The following is a 23,200-nucleotide window of genomic DNA, read 5'->3' as shown; positions in this document are numbered from 1 at the left end:
GGACATAGCCATCGCTGCTATAGAACGTGGCAGTAAATCAGACTTACTGTATTCCTCATATAGAACACTACAACAAGTCAGACTTACTGTATCGCTGCTCTAGAACACCACAGTAAGTCAGACTCTAATGTCACTGACAATCTCTGTACAATCATGTCTTAAATATCAGTACATATTTCTATAAACACTTCATCGATCAATCAAAGTCTACTAACTAAATATTTACATGGACTTGAATCAAGGATACAATCTGGAATATGAACATTTTGGGTTTCATTTCTTTTCAAATTCTTTTGTAAAAATGCTTCATTACATCTTGCTAATAGAATCAACAAATGAACATGTAAATGCATAAAAACCTTCTGTAAGATATTCCTGTAAATAGCTTCTCATACAGCACTCAGTATGTACATTCTACATCTACACAGTCTGTAAATAAAACTATTCTCATAAAAAATGCAATGCTTTCCATTGTGTTTCTAATGCCAGCCACAGTAGTCTATTTCACATTATAAACTGGGTGGTTCGAGCCCTGAATGCTGATTGGCTGAAAGCTGTGGTATATCAGACCTTATAACACAGGCATGACAAAACAATTATTTTTTTATTGTGCTCTAATTACCTTGGTAACCAATTTATAATTGTGACGAGTACTGAGGATACGAAGAGGCAGGACGCAGACGCAGGAATCAACAAGATAAATGTTTACTTAACAATGAGAAAGAGAATAACAAAGAGCGAGTAAATGACACGACGCTAACAATTACACAGTCCAGGGGTTTATAGTGGTGGTGATGAGATGATGAGGTGCAGGTGTGCTGGAGGTGATTAGGGTGCGTTGGGTTTCCATTCCGGTGTTGCCGAGGTGGTGCGCTCAGACCGGTGGCTCAGTAGACCGGCGAATCTGAGCGCTGGAGGGGAGCAACGGGAGGAGACGTGACAATAATAGCAGTAAGGCACCTTGGGCGTTTGTGATATATGGCCAATATACCACGGCTAAGGGCTGTATCCAGGCACTCCGTGTTGCGTCGTGCATAAGAACAGCCCTTAGCCTTGGTGTATTGGCCATATACAGTACCACACCCCCTCAGGCCTTTATGCTTCATTGCCACACTTTTTCCAACAAGAATAATGACAGGCTTTGGTTTAACACCACACTATTTATAGATTCTTGTTCTGAAGAGGTAGCCTACCTCAATGAATAACGCATTATGAATGGAGCCACCACCTCCTTCTCCAGTCTTGTTGTCCTGTCTTTTCAACCCTGCCATGTCAGTCAAATCCTCTTTGATTCTAACTGCACCAACTTCTGCAGCCCTTTGAAGTGGAAACAACCTGGAGGTGGAATTACACGCCTGTGTGGCCGTGGTGGCGCCATGCTCGTTCCTGGAACGTCAGTTTCAGGTATGGGTGGTGGTGTCGGAGGAGGAGGGGGTGAGGAGAGCCCCTATCCTCCACATGTAGAGGCTAAACAGGGGGAAGTCATCAGACAGGAGCAGGACGCTGTGTTCTAGGCTGCCCAGCAGGGCTCTCTGCTCCTGCATCCAGTGGTGACCTGGCCCCATGTAGGAGCTGCTCTAGGAGCCAGAACAGCTAGAAGGAGCTCTCCTACTGGGACACCTCAAACAGGACAGACCCCTCGCTGCTCTCCCCCTGAAAAACACACATCACACAGGAAACTAATTGTCTGGAATAAAGAACAAGCTAACGGCATCTCACTCTTCATTGTTAATATTTGTACTCAACCTCCTCTCAAGGAAAGCTGCAATAAAATATAGAGTTAGGCTATATAATTGTACAGGCTAGTAAAAAGGGTAATGAAATAATGATCTACTCAACTGAAGTTAGAGGGCAGAAAAACGATTGACTAAAAGTTAGACTCCAAAAAGTGAACTCCTAAAAGTGAGACTCCAAAAAGTTAGACTTATGCAAGACATAAAGCAAAAGTGTACTTTGAGGCGATAAGAAGTCACTGTGTGCATATGTTTGTGTGCGTGTGTGCTGTTTGTGTAGTTGTGTGTGTTTGTGAGTGCTATTTGTGTTTGTGCTGTTTCTGTATGTGACTGTCGGTGTGTGTGTGTGTCCGTGGTTAGCGTTTGCATGTGTGTGTGTTGACTGTCAGTGAATACATTAGCAGCCAGATGGCTGTCAGGTACGTCTCCAGGCGAGCAGCCTCCAGAGAGCTGACAGGATGTGGTATACTTTCTCCTTCCAGACTCACTCAGAGCCCATCAGGGTTAGATCACGTACATACACCTCCTCTCCCTGGGGTGCTAATGCTTTGTTCTCAATATTGCCGCCTCCATGACATCTCCTGTCACGTCGCAGGTGGATGTCCTACTGTTAAAGGTGCATTCCCAAACCACAACAACCTGGTAAAGTATAATCAAATGTCTACGGTATTCAAAACGCTTATAAATGTTTCACAACACAATCAATTCCCCTAATAGGTTGTATCATAGAAATCAAGATTGTACATTTGTCCATTAATATTACAGCAGGTTGGGAAATAAAATGTAGAGGAAGTCCTGGTATTTACTGCAACACCTCGATCAGTGGAGGTTCTTTACACTATTCTGTCGCTCCTCTCCCTCAGGAAGAAGTAACATTCTGCTACTGTTAGTAGGGCCTTGGATTGGTCTCCTGGTGCTTCTATAGAAGGAAGCGCCAGGAAACCTACCTCTCAACACAGCACTGTGAGGGGCCTTCAGTGTTGCACTGGATCCATCTGTCTGTCTACTCTACAGTAGGCTTGGGCGATATACCCTTAATAACATCTGGATATCGCCCAACCCTACTCTACAGGGATTCTCATCATTGTGTGCTGCAACCTTGATAGCATTATAGGATTGAGATAATGAAGTGGACCCTGAACGGAATTCAATTGGCTGTTTGATTAGACCTGGGGCTCGTTACCGTTAGGAGACTACATACTGTCCCTCTCTCTGATTGCAGAGCCAGCTATAACAATCTCAGAGAGAGAGAGAGAGAGAGAGAGAGAGAGAGAGAGAGAGAGAGAGAGAGAGAGAGAGAGAGAGAGAGAGAGAGAGAGAGAGAGAGAGAGAGAGAGAGAGAGAGAGAGAGAAAGAAAGAAAGAAAGAAAGAAAGAAAGAAAGAAAGAAAGAAAGAAAGAAAGAAAGAAAGAAAGAAAGAAAGAAAGAAAGAAAGAAAGAAAGAAAGAAAGAAAGAAAGAAGAATTGGTGAGAGAATGGGGAAGACAGAGAGAGCGAACAAGAGACAAATTGAGAGAGAAAGAGAGATTGAGACAGAAAGGGAGATAGATTGAGAGACAAAGAGAGATAGATTGAGAGAGAAAGGGAGATTGAGAGAGAAAGAGTGAGAGGAGGGGGCACAATAGAGCTGTGCTTTCAGGTCTAAAGGGTATAGAATGAGAAAATATATAAAAAAAGAAACGTCCTCTCACTGTCAACTGCGTTTATTTTCAGCAAACTTAACATGTGTAAATATTTGTATGAACATAACAAGATTCAACAACTGAGACATAAACTGAACAAGTTCCACAGACATGTGACTAACAGAAATTGAATAATGTGGGGGGGGGTCAAAATAAAAAATAACAGTCAGTAGCTGCATTAAGTACTGCAGTGCATCTCCTCCTCATGGACTGCACCAGATTTGCCAGTTCTTGCTGTGAGATGTTACCCCACTCTTCCACCAAGGCACCTGCAAGTTCCCAGACATTTCTGGGGGGATCCGGGCTCTTTGCTGCCCTGTCGCAGAACACTGACATTCCTGTCTTGCAGGAAATCATGCACAGAACGAGCAGTATGGCTGGTGGCATTGTCATGCTGGAGGGTCATGTCAGGATGAGCCTGCAGGAAGGGTACCACATGAGGGAGGAGGATGTCTTCCCTGTAACGCACAGCATTGAGATTGCCTGCAGTGACAACAAGCTCAGTCCGATGATGCTGTGACACACCGCCCCAGACCATGACGGACCCTCCACCTCCAAATCGATCCCGCTCCAGAGTACATACCTCGGTGTAACGCTCATTCCTTCGACGATAAACGCAAATCCGACCATCACCCCTGGTGAGACAAAACCGCGACTCGTCAGTGAAGAGCACTTTTTGCCAGTCCTGTCTGGTCCAGCGATGGTGGGTTTGTGCCCATAGGTGACGTTGTTGCCGGTGATGTCTGGTGAGGACCTGCCTTACAACAGGCCTACAAGCCCTCAGTCCAGCCTCTCTCAGCCTAATGCGGACAGTCTGAGCACTGATGGAGGGATTGTGCGTTCCTGGTGTAACTCGGGCAGTTGTTGTTGCCATCCTGTAACTGTCCCGCAGGTGTGATGTTCAGATATACAGATCCTGTGCAGGTGTTGTTACACGTGCTCTGCCACTGCGAGGACGATCAGCTGTCCGTCCTGTCTCCCTGTAGCGCTGTCTAGGTGTCTCACAGTACGGACATTGCAATTTATTGCCCTGGCCACATCTGCAGTCCTCATGCCTCCTTGCAGCATGCCTAAGGCACGTTCACGCAGATGAGCAAGGACCCTGGGCATCTTTCTTTTGGAGTCAGTAGAAAGGCCTCTTTATTGTCCTAAGTTTTCATAACTGTGACCTTAATTGCCTACCATCTGTAAGCTGTTAGTGTCTTAACGACCGTTCCACAGGTGCATGTTCATTAATTGTTTATGGTTCATTGAACAAGCATGGGAAACAGTGTTTAAACCCTTTACAATGAAGATCTGTGAAGTTATTTGGATTTTTACGAGTTTACGTTGAACATTTGTGAAATTGCGAGAGTAGGCCTAATAAATAAATCATTTTTCTATGTAATTGTATTTCCATTGTGAATTCATGCAACATATCTTAACAGGCTATATATAATTTGACCACATCAGTGCATTTGTTACGATAATAATCCATATAAAGTACAGTCATTTGTTAAATTACAGGCCACATGTTAAAGTGAAACCATTGTAGAAACTATAAAAGACTGAGATAATGGGACATTTAATGAGAGACGGCTGATCTTGCTCTGTTCGAAGATTTGGCACACGCTGCATTTCGCAGAGAGTGCGTTTTTAGAGACAGGTGGGACTCTTTCGCAGAGGGTACAGATTCGCTCATCAGATACCATTTCCCAAAACCAATCATTTAGGATATTTGTGAGGATTTAAGACCTACTTTAGAAACACATGTTATTCCGATGCACATCAACGTGCTATCGGCATCTCACATCCCTCGATGAGCCAATGATTTGGATGCAATCTTCAGCAAAATTAACTGTAACATTCAATTTCCATACACCATTACACAGTAGGTTCAAGTCAAGAGAGGTTTCTTTGCCATCAATGGGTTCCCAAATAGCCTAGGAACGGAGCAATAGACGGCACCCACATCGCCATAAAAGCACCATCCCAAAACAAGTTCAACGATGTGAACAGAAAAGGATTCCACTATGTGCAGGTGATAGGCTATGTGATGCGAAGAAAACGCTGCTGAATGTGGTGGCAAGGTGGAACACACGACTTGTTCATTCTGCAGAACAGCAATGTTGTCCTATAGGCCTACAGGAGGGAGCTGTTGAGGATGGATGGCTTATTGGTGTGTTGCCTACTCATTTGAAGTATATTTGTCATTGCTAAAGCAACTTGAATTGTCGTAATGGTCCTCTCTTTGTAGCTGTTTTCGTTTTTACTGGTCAAACCACAACTGAGCGAGCCAAATAAAACCTTTTAGTTGTACTCAATCTCTGACACTAGCACCTCTACTACAGTGTCTTTTTTTCGGTTGCACCTTTGTAGGCTATTTCATGATTTAATGCCTGTAAAGGGCATTAAAGGGATGATTTTGACCATATATGGTTAATTGGGGGCGTTTTGAAATGCAAATAGCCAAGGTCGTGCACGAGCACTGAGACTGAGAACAATTGGTATTTATCAACGGTTATCTCCTACCAGTGTGCTATGATGCTCGTAGCACTGTTTGATAAATCACACTTTCTATGTGTACCAACATTCTAAATTCCGTTCGTAAGTAGTATTTTAGAATAGTTCTATGCAACATTGATAAATGAGGCTCCAGGACTTTGGTTCAAAATGGCACCCTATTCCTTATAGTGCACTACTTTTGTCCCAAATGGCTGCACATAGTGCAATACTTTTGACCAGAGCCCTATTGGCCCTGGTCAAAAGTAGTGGACAATATAGGGACAGTATATGCCTGCCCAGTGGGGGGGGTTCACTTTAAGTTGAATCTCTTCTCTGTTCTGTTCTCCCTCTGAATCTTTTTAATAGGCCACATTTAGGAGAACAATGGTTCCGGTGGTGCCCTGACTAACTTCAGTAGGCTACGCTGTCACTGGCACTGGCACTCACAAAACACAACCTTTCCAATTTCATGTGGCTATTCAAGATTTTGACTAGGCTATCATTACAAAATAATTGAATTGCTAGAGAAGGACAGAAAAGGTGATTGTTTGATGGTTAATATGGGCGATGGTAAAACAGCCTCCAATGTGGCCTGAACAGAATTAATATGCACTGTGGGTAGACCACGGACAATGTTAGTGATGCCTAGAATCTAATATTGAAAGTACTCTACGTCTAGTCAACTATGAATTAATGTAGAGACTATATGTAGTGTCTGTTTTGGCAGATGTACAATATACTCAGGTAGAGTTTGCTCATTTCAGAACAGAGCCAACAACACAAAAGCAAATAGACATTTGCTCATCAGAAACACTGTTAACTTTACTTAAGCACCAGATCATCAAAACAACAACGCTTGCTTCTGTGGCAGATTGGCTGTACAATCCAAAATGCTACAGAGTTCAAATCAAATGTCAAAACAAAACTTGCCAGCAGGCAGCATAATTGGAGGGTCGCTTTTCCAAACTTCTAAATCAGATTTTGGAAATTGAATAGCCTTTGGAGTCTGGGACATTTGGCTATCAAGAAAGAATGGGTGTTAGACTTACACTTAGCCTACAGCACCTTATCTCAGCAGCCAAGAGATAACCAGTACCCATTTCAAATCATTCAAAAAGTGAACTTTTGAACTCACATTTCAATCCATTTCTATTATGAACATTGTGTTACAATGTATTGTACTACACTGTATTGCAAACAATGTTATGCTCTGCTGTGAAAGTCACTCATTCACATTATCAAGCAGATCAATGATCTTTGCAGCTATGAGGTGTGAATATGATCAAAAACATCTCCTGGACCATAAATCACGATAAGTTACAATAGATCTCTTTCAGCCGAAACAAAACAACAGCTGCCTAAAAATGGTTTCTTGCCAGGACAGTTGGTCCTGTCTTTACAATCCCATTTGATGTCATGAGGTCTGTGCAAACTGTGGAGAGCAGAGAAGAGCAGAGCAGATAGGCTTAGTGAATAAAATCCTTCCTGATAGCCATCTGATCTGACTGAGGCCTATTGTAGCGAGCACTACAGAGTTAGACAACACTAGCCCACACTGCCGTCATCACCTCAGCTCAAGACAAGGAATTGATTTCTCTTCTGCCTCAGAGACAGCCACTCGTTACAGTGTTTTTCATAGCGTCTCTTTCAAGGCGGTGAACTGACAATACAGTGATTTCTCTGACAGCTAATCGATCCCATCTCATCCGCGAGGGCATTCTCCGAGTTCTATCTGACTGCATCTTGACCGCTTCTAGTGTGAGAACATTTACTTTTGTTACAAGACCAAACAAACACTAAGTTCCTCAAGCTTGTCTCAAAATCAACACTATTAAAATCTAGGCTATTCTCTGTGGAAATATTTTGCAGTTCTTTAGGAAACAGTCTCTTGAGGTCTTGGCTCAGTCAGAACCGATGTGATGGAGTGAGTATCTAGACGCTGACTCACTGGCACATTCACTGCTACACTCATGATGAGTGTAACATCAACCTTCAGGGGGATTTATTACAACTTCACCTGGGTTGAACTGCAATATTCAATATTCCATCCATTTCCCCAAGAAATTGTGTATTGACAGATAGATACCCCACAGGCTACAGCCCCCTCTGCCCACCTGCCTGCCTGCCTTGGGCCTGACACCACAGCGAGTCCAGTCCACCTTCTCCTCCGTCACCTCTCTCCCCAGCCTGTCCTTACCCAGGCTCCTCTGCTCTATTTACCAGGTCTGTTTATTCCTAATAGCCCAGAGCAGTCAGTCTGTCTGCCCTCAACATGTCAGTCCTGCGGTTCAGCTCCCAGTCAGCCAGCAAGGGTCAGGACAGGACAGGACAGGACAGGACAGGACACAGAGCAACCTGAACCCTGACTCATGTACCCAGAACCACCAAACAGATGACATATAGATCACACCAAACACTAAAAATGGGACCGGATGGCTCTCTGCACTCAGCATTAAGGAGATGGATTGGGGGTAAAGCCCTGCGACTGACTAGCATCCTGTCCAGGGCTGTACTTGTAGTCTAGACACTTCTGTGTTGTGAGATGGCACATAGGAGACCACCAGAGAAGAGTGTATGGTAATTCTCCACAGATCAGCCCTCTCTGTCCTTCAGCTTAGCACGTAGCAGCAGCTCTGTGCCATCAGCATTGACCTACACACAGAGGCACTGGAGATTAAGAAAATAAAGTAAGCCTTATCTGAGCCAGAACGCCCCACAGGGCAGAAGTCTATCTCCTGTTTCTGTAGCGTGAGGCAGATTGATGTTGCTAGATTCTCCTGAAGAGCAAGCAAGCACAGAGAAAAACACTCTGTCTACCATGATAATAAATTGTCAGCTTACCTAGCTCTTTTCTTTAGTTTTCAATGACAGATCTGTTTGGAAAATGGAATGCAAACTTTGAAATAGAAATGGCCATGTTATTTAACATGGCTCTCAGTTAAGACACAGAAGTAGGAAATCACTTCAGGGTCCATGACTGTGCTTCTATATATTCTCTGCAGTCTGCCTAGCGAGGCTGTCACATTTGTTTGCTCTAGTGCTCATCAGCAGAGAGTGTGAGTGTGTCTATCTAGGGCTGTCGAAGGGGGAGGCAATTTACCGGCACACCGGTGACTCCGGGCTTTGTCTCCTCATAACATGACTTTGATCAAACAGCTTGATTTTACCCCTCGTTAGAGCTCTAATGAGATCTCTGCTGCTTTGAGGGGCTGAGGACGACTTTGATCCCGGCTATTTAATGGTCCAGCAATCCCTCTGCTGCTACTCCTAATCTGATCGTTCTTCAAACCTGTCACTGGCCTGGGCGGAAAAGCACTAGGCAGGACGCACCAACTGTGTAGAATAAGAGAGAGAGAGAGGGAGAGAGGGAGAGAGAGAGATTGGCGGCAATTTGTTATAGCCTACACACACAACATCTCATAAACGTACGAGGCAGAAATGTATAATGAGAGACATAGCTCAGTCAGAAGTGCCAGGGTTATAATGACCATGCTGGGAGCCATAAGTCACGTTCCCTAGCAGCCTCGTAGGCTTGCTGGATAGCAGGGGTCCCCAATTACATTCAGCTGTGGGCTGCTTACAGGGTAAGGAAACCAATATGCTTCAGATACGTAGGCTTGCTGGATACAATATACGGGGCTTCAGCTCAGTGCATGTCAGCTGGGAACATAAACAATGCCAAAATAACATGACTTTTATGCAGAGACATGCATGCACGCAAACACGTACATGTAAGCATGCTTACACACTCTCACAAGGTTGCTCGGAGATATGAACAAACACACAGTTTTTTAATTGGCAGAGGACGGCGTTTTCCCTCAGGTGCACTGCACACCATGCATTACTAGGCTATAATAGTTTGATATCCTCATGAACAGTCTACCCTTGTCAGTTTTTCTTTCACTTTTTCTCCCCAGAGCAGATAAAATAACTATTCCTTACAGATGTAGGATCTTAATTTTATCACTCTTTTGTTGCTGCAAACTTTCCTGCACAGCACGAAATGCAAACTTGTAGTGTATTCAAGGTTTAAAAAGGCTTCTAAAGTTTGTAATTTCCACTTTTAAAATGTCAGACTTGATTTGCCCTAACAAAAAATGTGCATGACTGGTGCGGAAGCTGTTCTTAAACAAAGGTGTCTTTCTTCACTTATCACACTACCGCTGACTCAGACCTGCTGGAAATCACTGACCTCACTGTCCTTTTTATGAGTTTTACAGTGGGTGAAAAGCTAAAATGATGACCAATTGTTTTAGTACAAAAGGACTCATTCGTTTTTTTCTGGTATAATAATGCACATAGAAAGATGAGTTCTTTGTCTTTATATAAATGTGCCGTCTTGCGGGAAACCCTCTGAGAGAGTTTGTGTGTGTGTGTTCGTGCGCATGTTTGAGAGAGAGGAATATTTGTCCTGACAAGGCTTGTTGCAGTGAACCCAGGGCAGAGGCAGGGTTTTGTGTCCCTCAGAGAGTGGCTGTATTTATATCCTGATGCACTGAGGGTACGGCATGACCTAAGCAGGGTTCTGATTCTACCACTAACTAATGGAGGAAGGATGTGTGTGTGTGTGTGTGTGTGGCTGGAGTCTGAGCTGTTGACTCTGTCGTGGTATGGCAGGCAGTGTCCCTCACATGAGCCTTCAGGCTGCCATGGCGACATGTACAGGATGTTATGATGAGGTACTTTGCATCAGAAAGAGTCATTGAGAAATGTAAGGGGAAGTGGGCTGCTCTTACAGTGAGGGAAAAAAGTATTTGATCCCCTGCTGATTTTGTACCTTTGCCCACTGACAAAGAAATGATCAGTCTATAATTTTAATGGTAGGTTTATTTGAACAGTGAGAGACAGAATAACAACAAAACAATCCAGAAAAACGCATGTTAAAAATGTTATAAATTGATTTGCATTTTAATGAGGGAAATAAGTATTTGACCCCCTCTCAATCAGAAAGATTTCTGGCTCCCAGGTGTCTTTTATACAGGTAACGAGCTGAGATTAGGAGCACACTCTTAAAGGGAGTGCTCCTAATCTCAGTTTGTTACCTGTATAAAAGACACCTGTCCACAGAAGCAATCAATCAATCAGATTCCAAACTCTCCACCATGGCCAAGACCAAAGAGCTCTCCAAGGATGTCAGGGACAAGATTGTAGACCTACACAAGGCTGGAATGGGCTACAAGACCATCGCCAAGCAGCTTGGTGAGAAGGTGACAACAGTTTGTGTGAAGAAACACAAAATAACTGTCAATCTCCCTCGGCCTGGGGCTCCATGCAAGATCTCACCTCGTGGAGTTGCAATGATAATGAGAACAGTGAGGAATCAGCCCAGAACTACACTGGAGGATCTTGTCAATGATTTCAAGGAAGCTGGGACCATAATCATCAAGAAAACAATTGGTAACACACTACGTCGCGAAGGACTGAAATCCTGCAGGGCCCGCAAGGTCCCCCTGCTCAAAAAAGCACATATACAGGCCCGTCTGAAGTTTGCCAATGAACATCTGAATGATTCAGAGGAGAACTGGGTGAAAGTGTTGTGGTCAGATGAGACCAAAATCGAGCTCTTTGGCATCAACTCAACTCGCCGTGTTTGGAGGAGGAGGAATGCTGCCTATGACCCCAAGAACACCATCCCCACCATCAAACATGGAGGTGGAAACATTATGCTTTGGGGTTTTTTTCTGCTAAGGGGACAGGACAACTTCACCGCATCAAAGGGACGATGGACGGGGCCATGTATCGTCAAATCTTGGGTGAGAACCTCCTTCCCTCAGCCAGGGCATTGAAAATGGGTCGTGGATGGGCATTCCAGCATGACAATGACTCAAAACACACGGCCAAGGCAACAAAGGAGTGGCTCAAGAAGAAGCACATTAAGGTCCTGGAGTGGCCTAGCCAGTCTCCAGACCTTAATCCCATAGAAAATCTGTGGAGGGATCAGAAGGTTCGAGTTGCCAAACGTCAGCCTCGAAACCTTAATGACTTGGAGAAGATCTGCAAAGAGGAGTGGGACAAAATACCTCCTGAGATGTGTGCAAACCTGGTGGCCAACTACAAGAAATGTCTGACCTCTGTGATTGCCAACAAGGGTTTTGCCACCAAGTACTAAGTCATGTTTTGCAGAGGGGTCAAATACTTATTTCCCTCATTAAAATGCAAATCAATTTATAACATTTTTGACATGCGTTTTTCTGGATTTTTTTGTTGTTATTCTGTCTCTCACAGTTCAAATAAACCTACCATTAAAATTATAGACTGATCATGTCTTTGTCAGTGGGCAAACGTACAAAATCAGCAGGGGATCAAATACTTTTTTCCCTCACTGTAAGTATATAAGACTGTCTCTAAATAACACGTCTCAAACTGACAATGATGACATATAATTACGCTCTCAACTTTCCGAGATTGGGGCAGTTTGAATCCTCCCCAACTCAGGGAAGATTATCCTACTTTAAACTTTCTGTGGTCATCCTCCCCAACTCAGGCAAGATTAGCCTACTCTATCCCAGTAATGAAAGGGAAAGCTGATTATTGTGTGGGCTTTTAGGCTTTGGTTAAAAAATGTGTTTGAAGTACAGATAGCGCGCTGGTGACATTTAGGGGTGAAAATGAAGAGGTCTGCTTACTGTAGATGGACAGTGTAAATCCGGAGTGGAAATGTTCCCCTGAGCATTACACTGAAGTTTTCTGGAGCCAAATATAACCGTTTTTAGCTGCCATTGCTTTGCCCTTTACAAGAACAAGCTCTGACGCTCATTTCCAGCTCTTTGCCTGACGACTCAAACTGAAAAAAAAAAAAGATATAATTGCAAAATAATGCTTTTTAGCCTATTCATTGATGGAATACCAGTCGATGGAAATACATTTGACCAGTCATGCTTATCGGTCTACAGGTTAATTTGCATAATTTAGTGGAATAAATTGGTTCATGTGCATTTTTGTTTGTCGTTATGTTTACCACATGCGCACGGCATACAGGAAATCTGTCAGACAGCACGAGAGCTGCTGCTACAGCTTCTCAAACAGCTCATTCGTTGCTGCTGGATTGAAACGTGCTTTTATAAACCCAATCATTGCGTGGCAATTCTAAATGTAATCGCGTGTTAAAAACACGATTAAAAAGAGCTAACATTTTCTCTAGGCCTACTGTTTTTTTCAAATGAATTTGGGATATATCGTCCCACAGTCTGTTTGGAGTAGGCAATTTATTTATTGCACAGAACACCAAGCTGACCAATAGAATAGGTCAAGGTTTTTTTTTGGTCATTTAGCAGACACTCTTATCCAGAGCGACTTACAGGAGCAATTAGGGTTAAGTGCCTTTCTCAAGGGCACACCGACAGATTTTTCACATAGTTGGCTCGGGGATTAGAACCAGCGACCTTTCGGTTACTGGCACAACGCTCTTAACCACTAAGCTACCTGCCGTTTCTACTATGGGGGATATTAGCTTGACGTAGGCTAGTGATTTTGCTCTTCGTTACTCGTCTTTTTGGCTGAGGAAAAGTAAATGTAGCAGTTATTGTAACATCTTCAAAGTGCGCATCAGAATTCGGTAAGGAGGTACGCCGTTGCATCCTCGAGTTGTATGTTCTGTTAAGATGAATAAAAATATTTTAAATGTGATTTCTGTCATTTTGAGCACCGTGGATGGACACCCTAATCTGGTTACGCACCCAAGGCATATGGGTCTGGTAAATTTCTCAAATGTCCGTTAAATTAAAATGCTGCTGGTCAAATGTCCGGCACCACATTTTCCTAACTGAAATCCTGCCATGAGGGTTCTGGCTCTGGCCAAACCCATTGGTTTCTGGGACCAATCAGAATGATTCTGGACATCCCGGACAATTTGTTCCCTTTCCAGACTTAAGACTGGGCTAGCTAGCACTCTAATTAGACTAGGGCTGTCCCCAACAAAAAAAAGTTGTCTGTTCTTTCGACCAATCAATTGTGACTGATTGCTCTACTAAAGAAATCTCAGTCGACCAACAGCCTATCGACCAAACAATCGACCAGTCGACTAAATGGGGTCAGCCCTAAATTAGGCAATCAAATACAGAGGTTTGCTGCTTGGACCCGAGTCTGATAGATCATTTTCAGGCTATGGGGTCTGTCCTTGGCGTAACCCCTGTTTTAGTAAGAGGAAAAAGACAACCATCAGTAAATAGCAGGGCCATATATCTAAATACATGGCTCTGGTAAATACTGTTTGTACTAATTACAAAATGACAAGGCCAGCAACAGAACAACCATGATTTAAACTTTACATAAAGCACAGTCCGACCCCCTGTGCAGCACAACAGGACAACAGAGGGTGCACACACAGTTATGCCTACACTCAGTGTTATAGTGCTATTGGAGAAGTGAGTGAGTGTTTGTACTGTTTGTCCTATGGGCTGTGGGTATTCTGTACTGTGTGTGACTGCCATGGTCTGTGACCTGTGACAAAGCAACACGGGTCCCAGATGGCTGGGCTTATTTGTATGCTGCACTGGTCGAAGGGCAGTAGCAGCCGGCCGGCCGGCCCGCCCGCCACCGTGGGGGCGCACTTGGGGCTCACGTCCGACAGACAGCCCTCCACAGCGCTCTGCCTGCTGCCTGCAAACTGGAGCCTGGCTGGGCCAAAATATGTGATGGAACAGCCCTACTCCCTTTTTAAAGCTGCCGATGAAATAATAATGTCAAAGAAAATACTGCTGAAGTAATCATTCTTTAATTGATTTTCATCACTAGAGACCTGAGGCGACACCACTCTTTGGTTCAGTATAAGGCTAAATATAGTAGCCTACAGCACATCTTTGTAGAAAAACCCATTAGAAACGCAATCATTCTCATAGTAATCATAATTACATTTACATTTTAGTCATTTAGCAGACGCTCTTATCCAGAGCGACTTACAGGAGCAATTAGGGTTAAGTGCCTTGCTCAAGGGCACATCGACAGTTCACCTAGTCGGCTCGGGGATTAGAACCAGCGACCTTTCAGTTACTGGCACAACGCTCTTACCCACTAAGCTACCTGCCGCCCCATTCTGTTAATGTACATAATCATGGCATCATGGGCTTCCAGGTCAGCTTACAATGTCCATCGGGCAATGTCCATCGGGCAACAAAACAATTATCCCAAAATTGTATCCCAAATTACTTATTCTCAGAGTACAAGCAGATCAAATAGAGCTCCGACTCATCGTTGAAACAATTTGAAACATAATTGAGTGTCATCTCCCTGCTGTCCTGAGAACTATGTTGTAATTAGGTGTTTCTAGACAGCTACATTAACAGAGAAGCAGGATGCAACTAGTGACATGATTGATACACCCCTTCTCAAAAAACCAACACTCTGATGTCAACAACTACAGACCAGTATCCCTTCTTTCTTTTCTCTCCAAAACTAATGAGCGTGCCATCTTTAGCCAACTCTCTTGCTATCTCTCTCAGAATGACCTTCTTGATCCAAACCAGTCAGGTTTCAAGACTGGTCATTCAACTGAGACTGCTCTTCTCTGTGTCACGGAGGCTCTCCGCACTGCTAAAGCTAACTCTCTCTCCTCTGCTCTTGTCCTTCTAGACCTGTCTGCTGCCTTTGATACTGTGAACCATCAGATCCTCCTCTCCACCCTCTCCGAGCTGGGCATCTCCGGCGCGGCTCACTCTTGGATTGCGTCCTACCTGACCGGTCGCTCCTACCAAGTGGCGTGGCGAGAAGCTGTCTCCGCACCACGTGCTCTCACCACTGGTGTCCCCCAGGGCTCAGTTCTAGGCCCTCTCCTATTCTCGCTATACACCAAGTCACTTGGCTCTGTCATATCCTCACATGGCCTCTCCTATCATTGCTACGCAGACGACACACAACTAATCTTCTCCTTTCCCCCTTCTGATAACCAGGTGGCGAATCGCATCTCTGCATGTCTGGCACACATATCAGTATGGATGACGGATCACCACCTCAAGCTGAACCTTGGCAAGACGGAGCTGCTCTTCCTCCCGGGGAAGGACTGCCCGTTCCATGATCTCGCCATCACGGTTGACAACTCCGTTGTGTCCTCCTCCCAGAGTGCGAAGAGGATTGGCGTGACCCTGGACAACACCCTGTCGTTCTCCGCTAACATCAAGGCGATGACCCGATCCTGTAGGTTCATGCTCTACAACATTCGGAGAGTACGACCTTGCCTTACACAGGAAGCGGCACAGGTCCTAATCCAGGCACTTGTCATCTCCCGTCTGGATTACTGCAACTCGCTGTTGGCTGGGCTCCCTGCCTGTGCCATTAAACCCCTACAACTCATCCAGAATGCCGCAGCCCGTCTGGTGTTCAACCTTCCCAAGTTCTCTCACGTCACCCCACTCCTCCGCACACTACACTGGCTTCCAGTTGAAGCTCGCATCTGCTACAAGACCATGGTGCTTGCCTACGGAGCTGTGAGGGGAACGGCACCTCCGTACCTTCAGGCTCTGATCAGTCCCTACACCCAAACGAGGGCATTGCGTTCATCCACCTCTGGCCTGCTGGCTCCCCTACCTCTGCTGAAGCACAGTTCCCGCTCAGCCCAGTCAAAACGGTTCGCTGCTCTGGCACCCCAATGGTGGAACAAGCTCCCTCACGACGCCAGGACAGCGGAGTCACTCACCACCTTCTGGAGACATTTGAAACCCCACCTCTTTAAGGAACACCTGGGATAGGATAAAGTAATCCTTCTACCCCCCCTTACCCCCCCCCCCAAAAAAAATAAAAAAAATAAACAAATAAATAAAAAAATTAAGAAAAAGGATTATAAAAAAAGAATACAAATTGTAAAGTGGTTATCCCACTGGCTATAAGGTGAATGCACCAATTTGTAAGTCGCTCTGGAAAAGAGCGTCTGCTAAATGACGTAAATGTAAATGTAAATGTAAATGTAATACAAGCAATGTTAGGCCAACACATACAGTGAGGGAAAAAAGTATTTGATCCCCTGCTGATTTTGTACGTTTGCCCACTGACAAAGACATGATCAGTCTATAATTTTAATGGTAGGTTTATTTGAACAGTGTGAGACAGAATAACAACAAAAAAATCCAGAAAAACGCATGTTAAAAATGTTATAAATTGATTTGCATTTTAATGTGGGAAATAAGTATTTGACCCCTCTGCAAAACATGACTTAGTACTTGGTGGCAAAACCCTTGTTGGCAATCACAGAGGTCAGACGTTTCTTGTAGTTGGCCACCAGGTTTGCACACATCTCAGGAGGGATTTTGTTCCACTCCTCTTTGCAGATCCTCTCCAAGTCATTAAGGTTTCGAGGCTGACGTTTGGCAACTCGAACCTTCAGCTCCCTCCACAGATTTTCTATGCGATTAAGGTCTGGAGAATGGCTAGGCCACTCCAGGACCTTAATGTGCTTCTTCTTGAGCCACTCCTTTGTTGCTTTGGCCGTGTGTTTTGGGTCATTGTCATGCTGGAATACCCATCCACGACCCATTTTCAATGCCCTGGCTGAAGGAAGGAGGTTCTCACCCAAGATTTGACGGTACATGGCCCCGTCCATCGTCCCTTTGATGCGGTGAAGTTGTCCTGTCCCCTTAGCAGAAAAACACCCCCAAAAAATAATGTTTCCACCTCCATGTTTGACGGTGGGGATGGTGTTCTTGGGGTCATAGGCAGCATTCCTCCTCCTCCAAACACGGCGAGTTGAGTTGATGCCAAAGAGCTCCATTTTGGTCTCATCTGACCACAACACTTTCACCCAGTTCTCCTCTGAATCATTCAGATGCTCATTGGCAAACTTCAGACGGCCCTGTATATGTGCTTTCTTGAGCAGGGGGACCTTGCGGGCGCTGCAGGATTTCAGTCCTTCACGGCGTAGTGTGTTACCAATTGTTTTCTTGGAGACTATGGTCCCAGCTGCCTTGAGATCATTGACAAGATCCTCCCGTGTAGTTCTGGGCTGATTCCTCACCGTTCTCATGATCATTGCAACTCCACGAGGTGAGATCTTGCATGGAGCCCCAGGCCGAGGGAGATTGAAAGCTATTTTGTGTTTCTTCCATTTGCGAATAATCGCACCAACTGTTGTCACCTTCTCACCAAGTTGCTTGGCGATGGTCTTGTAGCCCATTCCAGCCTTGTGTAGGTCTACAATCTTGTCCCTGACATCCTTGGAGAGCTCTTTGGTCTTGGCCATGGTGGAGAGTTTGGAAACTGATTGATTGATTGCCTCTGTGGACAGGTGTCTTTTATACAGGTAACAAGCTGAGATTAGGAGCACCCCCTTTAAGAGTGTGCTCCTAATCTCAGCTCGTTACCTGTATAAAAGACACCTGGGAGACAGAAATCTTTCTGATTGAGAGGGGGTCAAATACTTATTTCCCTCATTAAAATGCAAATCAATTTATAACATTTTTGACATGCATTTTTCTGGATTTTTTTGTTGTTATTCTGTCTCTCTGTCACGCCCTGGCTCTGGGGACTCTTTTATGTTGAGCCAGGGTGTGTAGGTTCTATGTTATATTTTTCTATGTTTTGTTTGCTATGGTTTTCGTTCTAGATCGGTTAGATCTATGTTGGCCAGGGTGGTTCACAATCAGAGGCAGCTGTAGCTCGTTGTCTCTGATTGGGACCATACTTAGGCAGCCTGTTTTCACTAGTCATTGTGGGATCTTGTTCCGAAAGGTTTGTGTTAACCTAGGACTTCACGTTTCGTTTGTTGTTTTGTTCGTGTGGTGTACTTCAATAAAAGATGTACGTTTATCAAGCTGCGCCTTGGTCCGCTTCATCTGTCGACGATCGTGACAGAAGATCCCACCACGACTGGATCAAGCAGCGTGAAGAGGAGAGAGGATGGACTTGGGAGGAGAGGAGAGAGAGTCTGGCGAGAGGCATGGAGGCCATGTTCACAGGGGAGAGACAAGCCCAACAAATTTTTTTGGGGGGGCTCACGCCGTGGACGACGAGGCAGCAGGAGGCCGCGATAGAGCGGTTCAGCCGGTTAGTAGAGGAGGCCGCCAGGTTACAGGGGCTATTGGTCACGAGGGAGAAGGAGAGTGTGGAGGCACGGCGAGAGGAACTGGTTAGGCAGCAGAGGGAGCGGAGGTTTATGAGGAAACCCAGTCCCGCTCCTCGCACCAAGCAAGTGGTGTGTGTCACCAGTCCGGTCCGGCCCGTTCCTGATTCCCGCACAAGACCAGTGGTGTGTGTTCCCAGTACGGTCAGGCCGTTCCTGCTCCCCGCACTAAGCCTGTGGTGCGCGTCGCCAGCCCGGTCCGGCCTGTTCCTGCTCCCCGCACCAAGCCAATGGTGTGCGTCGTCAGCCCGGTCCGGCCCGTTCCTGCGCCCCGCACCAAGCCAGTGGTGCGCGTCGTCAGCCCGGTCCGGCCCGTTCCTGCTCCCCGCACCAAGCCAGTGGTGCGCGTCGCCAGCCCGGTCCGGCCCGTTCCTGCTCCCCGCACCAAGCCAATGGTGCGCGTCGTCAGCCCGGTCCGGCCCGTTCCTGCTCCCCGCACCAAGCCAGTGGTGCGCGTCGTCAGCCCGGTCCGGCCCGTTCCTGCTCCCCGCACCAAGCCAGTGGTGCGCGTCGCCAGCCCGGTCCGGCCCGTTCCTGCTCCCCGCACCAAGCCAATGGTGCGCGTCGTCAGCCCGGTCCAGCCCGTTCCTGCTCCCCGCACCAAGCCAGTGGTGCACGTCGTCAGCCCGGTCCGGCCTGTTCCTGCTCCCCGCACCAAGCCAGTGGTGCGCGTCGCCAGCCCGGTCCGGCCCATTCCTGCTCCCCGCACCATGCCAATGGTGCGCGTCGTCAGCCCGGTCCGGCCCGTTCCTGCTCCCCGCACCAAGCCAGTGGTGCGCGTCGTCAGCCCGGTCCGGCCCGTACCTGCTCCCCGCACCAAGCCAGTGGTGCGCGTCATCAGTCCGGCACGGCCCGTGCCTGTTCCACCGGTGCCTGCTCCACCGGTCAGCTGCTCCACTCCGGATCCAGAGCAATCCGCTCCACCGGTGTCCAGTCCAGCTCCGGCCAGCGGGGCCAGACCAGACCAGGGGCGCTACGGGGGGGGTAGAAAGAGAGTGGTGGTCACGCCCGGAGCCGGATCCGCCTCTGAGGCGGAATGCCCACCCGGCCCCTCCCCTGTTGGTTTTGGTTGGCGCGGTCACAGTCCGCGCCTTTGGGGGGGGGTACTGTCACACCCTGGCTCTGGGGACTCTTTTATGTTGAGCCAGGGTGTGTAGGTTCTATGTTATAGTTTGCTATGTTTTGTTTGCTATGGTTTTCGTTCTAGATCGGTTAGATCTATGTTGGCCAGGGTGGTTCCCAATCAGAGGCAGCTGTAGCTCGTTGTCTCTGATTGGGACCATACTTAGGCAGCCTGTTTTCACTAGTCATTGTGGGATCTTGTTCCGAAAGGTTTGTGTTAACCTAGGACTTCACGTTTCGTTTGTTGTTTTGTTCGTGTGGTGTACTTCAATAAAAGATGTACGTTTATCACGCTGCGCCTTGGTCCGCTTCATCTGTCAACGATCGTGACACTCTCGCTGTTCAAATAAACCTACCATTAAAATTATAGACTAGTCATTTCTTTGTCAGTGGACAAACGTACAAAATCAGCAGGGGATCAAATAATTTTTTCCCTCACTGTAGCTATTGTCCCTGTACAACCTTTACCCAGCCCTGCCTGTTCCCATGCGAAGGGTCTAGCCTAACAGACAGATGGGGATGCCTTGCCTACTTCCCATTTCTAGTGGCCGGGGCATAGTGCATTCACTGAAAAAAAAAAAAAAAAAGCCACCTTAACCAATTGCTTAATCAGCGTTGTTCTGTGAGTTGGCTTAAAAAAGGACAAGAATTGGAGCTAATCTGTTAAAGTTTGTTTACTCAACAAACTGCTCGAAGTGAGCTGAATTTGAAAAGGCTTGTTTAGTAAAATTCCAAATTCATGTTTGCCTTTGAAGGCAACAATGTAAAAATGCCAATTTAACCCATGGCTTAAATCAGCGTTATTATGTGAGTTGAGTGGACTTCAAAAGGCCTAGAATTTGAGCTAATGTGTTAAAGTTTGTAAATTACAAATGTTTGCTCAACCATGCCCAACATTATCATATTTCCCAGCATGCTCTATTGCAGGTAGATTTTTCAGAATTGTTTGTTTCAATACTTGTGTTTTTGCATGTACATTGATTGGTAGATTTTTTATCTTATGCTACAAAAACAGATAACATACATTTTTCTAAAGCAATCCAATCTGTTAGTTGGACATTTTGCAGCCGTTAATGAGATGGCTGTTCCAGTTTATATGATTTAGGTGGTCTCAATAATCAATGTTCCCTAGCCCAAAACTGGCTCAAATTCGAAATCAAATCAATGAAACATATATATTTATATTTTTTTTATATATTTGCCACAAGCGCCGAATCCCAACAATGCAGAGTTAAAAAGTAAGAAAAATTATAGTAACACAATAAAATAACAATAACGAGACTATATACAAGGAGTACCGGTACTAAGTCAACGTGCAGGTGTGTGAGGTAATTGAGGTATGTAGGTAGGGGTAAAAGTGAGTAGGCAAGGTATAAAAGTAATCCTTCTACCCCCCCTCCCCATCCCCCCCATAAAATAAATAAATAATAATAATAATAATAAAAATAGGGTGGTTGTCCCACTAGCTATCATAAGTTGAATGCACCAATTTGTAAGTCGCTCTGGATAAGAGCGTCTGCTAAATGACTTAAATGTAAATGTAAATGCAATCAGGATAGATAATAAACAGAGTAGCAGCAGTGTATGTGAAGAGTGTGAAAGTGTGTCTATGTGTGAGTGTGTGTGTGTGGCGTCAATATACATGTGTGCGTGGGTTTTGTGTGTGTAAGAATATGTAGTGTGTGTATGTGTGTGTTGGAGTGTCAGTGTAGTATGTGTGGGTAGAGTCCAGTGAGTGTGCATAGAGCCAGTGCAAGAGAGTCAGTGCAAAAAAGGGGGTCAATGCAAATAGTCTGGGTAGCCATTTGATTAACTGATCAGCAGTCTTATGGCTTGGGGGTAGAAGCTGTTCAGGAGCCTTTTGGTCCCAGACCAAGATCCTACATCTGTAGATATTCATATAAACACAAACTGCCCAACTACATTGAGAGGCAAGGTGCAGTAACGGAGGCTTGATGTGTTATGCAATCCCCTCACTGTGTTCTGAAGTGCAAATCCGGAAGCCCAGCTCTCAACATACTGGCCTCTTCTCCGCGACATTTGTGTATTATTGCATAGAGAGCATATTCCAAGCTTCTTAATCAACCCACAAGAGGCCTGTCCTTGGGTTATGTCTCCATTTTCATGCAAACGTTCACAACAAATGAAGCCTGTTGTAGTTGTAATGTACCACAGTGCTAATGCAAGCCAACAGCCCATTCAAGGTCTTCTGTTGAGCGCACCTCAGCCCTCTCAACCCCATTACAGGGTCTGTGTCCCAAATGGCACCCTATTCCCTACATAGTGCACTACTTTTAACCAGAGCCCAATGGGCCCTGGTCAAAAGTGGTACAATATAAAGGTAATAGGGTGCCGTTTGGGACTCAGACATAGAATTCCATACTCCCAGGGGGATGTACTAATTAGCCAGTCTGATGGCTAAACGGCTGAGGCACAGCAATAGTGAATGCTGGCAGGGAGTACTTAGAACCTTTGAACGTATTTTGCAAACCGAATGTGCACCAATTTTACATGTAGAATCGTGTGAACAACGACGGCAGTCAGGCATCTACAGCAGGTGGTCCCTAAAACACAGCGGTGTTGAATGATCGGCAGATGAACGCTAGATCCACATCCTTCAGCGCGCTGTTTTAGGGACCACCCGCTGTAGATGCCTGACTGGCGACATTTTTCATGCGATTCTACATGTAAAATCAGTGAGGACTCGGTTCGCAAATTCCATTCAGAGGTGCTAAGTATTCTGGGCCAGCAAACACTATTGGTCTGCCTGAGTCCTCAGTCTTCAAACGGTAGAAGTCTTCACAAGCAATTTATGCCTCTCTTTATTTTGCATTGACAGCAGGGGGTCAAGTGCTTACAATTATCCAAGGGCACAATGGCTTTAAAGTGATTTGAAGTATCAAGACATCAATGTTAGAGGGCTCCGAGGCAAGGCAACAATACCGTAAATTAAGTGAGCAATTACAGGTAATCTGAACACATTATCATTAGACCAAATAACAGAGGTTTGTTCCTTATCAGGAAGTTCAGTTTGCAGATTCATTCTTCAGTGTATTCCATAAATGTTCTCCTATACCTCAGTCCTGCTACCGCTATGGTAGCAGCCAGTGTACTTAAATAACCCAACATCAATATTC

General features: G+C 45.5%; 1 pseudogene across 1 annotated transcript in view; it reads right to left on the bottom strand.

Moving 5' to 3' along the window:
- Positions 1-1,400: 1,400 nt before the first annotated feature.
- The window catches only part of LOC311108133 (meiosis-specific protein MEI4-like), a 39,094-nt pseudogene continuing 17,294 nt past the window's right edge, over positions 1,401-23,200 (bottom strand). Inside the window, exon 5 of the transcript in view lies at positions 1,401-1,653. The product of the transcript in view is annotated as a meiosis-specific protein MEI4-like (transcript). The remainder of the gene's footprint in view (positions 1,654-23,200) is intronic.

This window comes from Coregonus lavaretus (assembly GCF_964263955.1).
Source record: "Coregonus lavaretus genome assembly, chromosome: 33".
In the NCBI taxonomy this organism is placed as follows: Eukaryota; Metazoa; Chordata; class Actinopteri; order Salmoniformes; family Salmonidae; genus Coregonus; species Coregonus lavaretus.
The sequence above is the reverse complement of the archived record's forward strand: the minus strand, read 5'-3'. Positions and strand labels throughout refer to the sequence as shown.